This window comes from Zea mays, chromosome 4 (genome assembly GCF_902167145.1).
Source record: "Zea mays cultivar B73 chromosome 4, Zm-B73-REFERENCE-NAM-5.0, whole genome shotgun sequence".
Lineage (NCBI taxonomy): Eukaryota > Viridiplantae > Streptophyta > Magnoliopsida > Poales > Poaceae > Zea > Zea mays.
In genome coordinates this window covers 160170715-160175345 of record NC_050099.1, presented here as the reverse complement: position 1 = coordinate 160175345, position 4631 = coordinate 160170715, and positions in this window count along the sequence as shown.

Sequence of the window (4631 nt, the reverse complement as noted above, 5' to 3'; positions counted from 1 at the left end):
AGGGTTGCAATCAACCCCTCTCAAGCGGTCCAACGACCCACTTGAATACCACGGTGTTTTGCTTTGCTTTACTATATCCCACTTGCGAGGAATCTCCACAACTTGGAGTCTCTCGCCCTTACAAAGATGTTCACAAAGAAGCACAGAAGTAAGGATGGGATGAGCAACGCACACAAGACACAAAAATCAGAGCAACAACACGCACACAAGTCGCAACACGAGCTCTCAACACAACCCGAAGAGTACACTACTCAAATGGAGCTCTAGTTGCTATCACAAAGAATCAAATGCGAGGAATTGAAGTCTTGGTGCTTGGGAATGCTTAGAGAATGCTTGTTGTACATCTCCATGCGCCTAGGGGTCCCTTTTATAGCCCCAAGGCAGCTAGGAGCCGTTGAGAGCATTCCAGGAAGGCAATTCTTGCCTTCTGTCGCCTGGCGCACCGGACAGTCCGGTGCACCACCAGACACTGTTCGGTGCGGATTTCTTTCCTTATTTGGCAGAGCCGACCGTTGCAGATTCAGAGCCGTTGGCGCACCAGACACTGTCCGGTGCACACCGGATAGTCCGGTGCCCCCTTGTGACTGTTGGCTCGGCCACGCGTCACGCGCGGAATCCTCGGCCGACCGTTGGCCCGGCTGACTGTTGGCTCACCGGACAGTCCGGTGCCTCACCGAACAGTCCGGTGAATTATAGCCGTACGCCGTTAATCACTTCCCGAGAGCGATGACTTCGCCTGTGAATGGCTCACCGGACAGTCCGGTGATTTATAGCCGTACGCCGTTGATCGCCTCCCGAGAGCAGCCAGTTGACAGTCGCCAGCCTGGTGCACCGGAAAGTCCGGTGCACCCAGACCGAGCTGACTGTGGCTGAACAAAGCCATCTATTTTCCAATTTGATTTCTCCTGTTTCCAGCACTTAGACACAAAACATTAGTCTCCAAAACAATGTACCAAGTCTAGAAACATACCTTTAGACTTGATTTGCACTTTGTCCATCACTTTGCATATATTACCATAAGTCCACTTGTGTTGGCACTCAATCACCAAAACACTTAGAAATGGCCCAAGGGCACATTTCCCTTTCAATCTCCCCCTTTTGGTGATTTATGCCAACACAACAAAAATCAACTAAAGGAAGTGCAACATCAATACAATTGAGAACTCAATATTGTTTTGATTCAAATTTGGCATATATGGATCATTCTTTGCCACCACTTGGTTTTGTTTTTGCAAATCAACCTCAACTTTCTATCTCTAAGTCAAACACACTTGTTGAGACATAAAGAGAGTTGTTCCAAGAGAAATTGATCAAAGATTTCAAAAACTCCCCCTTTTTCCCATAATCGACTATTCTCCCCACAAGAGGCCAACTTTTGACAAAAGAGACAATAAGAGAGTTTTGACAAACCAAAAGCTCTATTCTGCTATTTTCAAAATTCTCAAGTGGTAGCTGATCCATTTATTGCTTTGGCCTTATTTTCTCCCCCTTTGGCATCAAGCACCAAAACGGGATCAATCTTGGCCCTTAAACCCCATTGCCTCACCAAAATCTTCAAGTAAGAGTACCAAGGCAAATAAGGATATTGAGATGGACTTGGAGTAAGTTACCCTCTCATCGGAGTGCAGTGGAAGTCTTGCATGGTCCAAGTCCACCTTTCCCTTTCAATCCACCTTTGAGACTAAATCAAGCAAACTCAAGCACACGGTTAGTCTCAAAGGGTCAAGTTGTAGCACATCTCCCCCTAAATATGTGCATTACTCACACATGGACTTGTGAGGTCCGGGGATCATGAGTACAACTTGAGCACCATAAATAAACAACAATATGCATAAAAGTGGCATGATCAAAAGCATAAACACATGTATGCTACACATCAATCCAAGTTCCATGAATCTAAGACATTTAGCTCACTACGCAGCCTGCAAAAGGTCTTTTCATCTAAAGGCTTGGTAAAGATATCGGCTAGCTGGTTCTAGGTGCTAATATAGAACACTTCGATATCTCCCTTTTGCTGGTGGTCTCTCAAAAAGTGATGCCGGATGTCAATGTGCTTTGTGCGGCTGTGCTCAACAGGATTGTCCGCTATGCGGATAGCACTCTCATTATCACATAGGAGTGGGACTTTGCTCAGATTGTAGCCAAAGTCTCGGAGGGTTTGCCTCATCCAAAGTAGTTGCCCGCAACACTGTCCTGCGGCAACATACTCGGCCTCAGCGGTGGATAGGGCAACGGAGGTTTGTTTCTTAGAACTCCATGACACCAGGGACCTTCCTAAGAATTGGCACGTCCCTGATGTACTCTTCCTATCGACCTTACATCCAGCATAATCGAAGTCTGAATATCCAATTAAGTCAAAGGTAGACCCCTTTGGATACCAGACCCCGAAGCAAGGCGTAGCGACTAAATATCTAAGAATTCGCTTCACAGCCACTAAGTGACACTCCCTTGGATCGGATTGAAATCTAGCACACATGCATACGCTAAGCATAATATCTGGTCTACTAGCACATAAATAGAGCAAGGAACCTATCATGGACTGGTATGCTTTTTGATCAACAGACTTACCTCCTTTGTTGAGGTCGACGTGTCCGTCAGTTCCCATCAGAGTCTTTGCGGGCTTGGCGGCCTTCATCCCAAACCGCTTTAGCAAGTCTTGCGTGTACTTCGTTTGGGAGATGAAGGTACCATCCTTGAGTTGCTTCACTTGGAACCCAAGGAAGTAGTTCAACTCGCCCATCATCGACATCTCAAACTTTTGAGTCATCACCCTGCTAAACTCTTCACAAGACTTTTGGTTAGTAGAACCAAATATTATGTCATCGCCATAAATTTGGCACACAAATAAGTCACCATCACAAGTCTTAGTGAATAAGGTCGGATCGGCTTTCCCAACCTTGAAAGCATTAGCAATTAGAAAGTCTCTAAGGCATTCATACCATGCTCTTGGGGCTTGCTTAAGTCCATAGTGCGCCTTAGAGAGCTTACATACGTGGTCGGGGTACCGTTCATCCTCGAAGCCAGGGGGTTGCTCCACGTACACCTCCTCCTTAATTGGCCCGTTGAGGAAAGCGCTCTTCACATCCATTTGGAACAACCTGAAAGAATGGTGAGCGGCATATGCTAGCAAAATACGAATGGACTCTAGCCTAGCCACAGGAGCAAAAGTCTCCTCAAAGTCCAAACCTGCGACTTGGGCATAACCTTTTGCCACAAGTCGAGCCTTGTTCCTCGTCACCACCCTGTGCTCGTCTTGTTTGTTGCGGAACACTCACTTGGTTCCCACAACATTTTGCTTGGGACGAGGCACCAGTGTCCAAACTTCATTTCTCTTGAAATTATTGAGCTCCTCTTGCATGGCCAACACCCAGTCCGGATCTAGCAAGGCCTCTTCTACCCTGAAAGGCTCAATAGAAGAGACGAAGGAGTAATGCTCACAAAAATTAACTAATCTAGAACGAGTAGTTACTCCCTTGCTAATGTCACCCAGAATTTGGTCGACGAGATGATTCCTTTGAATCGTCGCTCGAACTTGGGTTGGAGGTGCCGGTTGTGCTTCTTCCTCCATCACATGATCATCTTGTGCTCCCCCTTGATCACACGCCTCTTCTTGACGAACCTGTTCATCGTCTTGAGTTGGGGGATGCACCATTATTGAGGAAGAAGGTTGATCTTGCTCCTTTTGTTCCTATGGCCGCACATCGCCAATCGCCATGGTGCATATTGCGGCCGTTGGAACGTCTCCTTCATCTACATCATCAAGATCAACAACTTGCTCTCTTGGAGAGCCATTAGTTTCATCAAATACAACGTCGCTAGAGACTTCAACCAAACCCGATGATTTGTTGAAGACTCTATATGCCTTTGTATTTGAGTCATAACCTAATAAAAACCCTTCTACAGCTTTGGGAGCAAACTTAGGATTTCTACCTTTCTTCACTAGAATATAGCATTTGCTCCCAAATACACGAAATTAAGACACATTGGGTTTGTTACCGGTTAGAAGCTCATACGAAGTCTTCTTGAGGAGGCGGTGAAGGTAGACCCGGTTGATGGCGTGGCAAGCCGTGTTCACGGCTTCTGACCAAAACCGCTCAGGGGTCTTGAACTCTCCAAGCATCATCCTTGCCATGTCTATGAGCGTCCTGTTCTTCCTCTCTACCACACCATTTTGTTGTGGTGTGTAGGGAGCGGAGAACTCGTGCTTGATCCCTTCCTCCTCAAGGTACTCCTCCACTTGAAGGTTCTTGAACTCGGACCCGTTGTCGCTCCTTATCTTCTTCACCTTGAGCTCAAACTCATTTTGAGCTCTCCTTATGAAGCACTTGAGGGTCCCTTGGGTTTCAGACTTATCCTGCAAAAAGAATACCCAAGTGAAGCGGGAAAAATCATCAACTATAACAAGACCATACTTACTTCCTCCTATGCTTAGATAGGCAACGGGTCCGAAGAGATCCATATGAAGTAATTCCAAAGGTCTTGATGTAGTCATCACATTTTTGGTATGATGAGAGCTTCCCACCTGTTTACCTGCTTTACAAGCTGCACAAGGTCTATCTTTTTCGAAAGTTACATTAGTTAGACCTATCACGTGTTCTCCCTTTAGAAGCTTGTGAAGGTTCTTCATCCCC